The sequence below is a fragment of the Penaeus monodon genome, chromosome 34 (assembly GCF_015228065.2).
Source record: "Penaeus monodon isolate SGIC_2016 chromosome 34, NSTDA_Pmon_1, whole genome shotgun sequence".
In the NCBI taxonomy this organism is placed as follows: Eukaryota; Metazoa; Arthropoda; class Malacostraca; order Decapoda; family Penaeidae; genus Penaeus; species Penaeus monodon.
Window position 1 is genome coordinate 12,676,164 of NC_051419.1, and position 207 is coordinate 12,676,370.

The following is a 207-nucleotide window of genomic DNA, read 5'->3' on the forward strand; positions in this document are numbered from 1 at the left end:
ACAATCTCTATACTAATCGTCCAAAGATCAAACAAATCCGTTGGCTTTATGGCATTTATTCAAACAAGTGTTCAAAGTTTAATTTGTTAATTATTATACAGTGTTTAGATACGGTAGTAGGTGATTCATTAGGAATGAAATAAGTGAAGCTTCCGGAGTTCATAAAAATAACGGATCAAATGTTACACTCCCATGGTATTCGCTTGG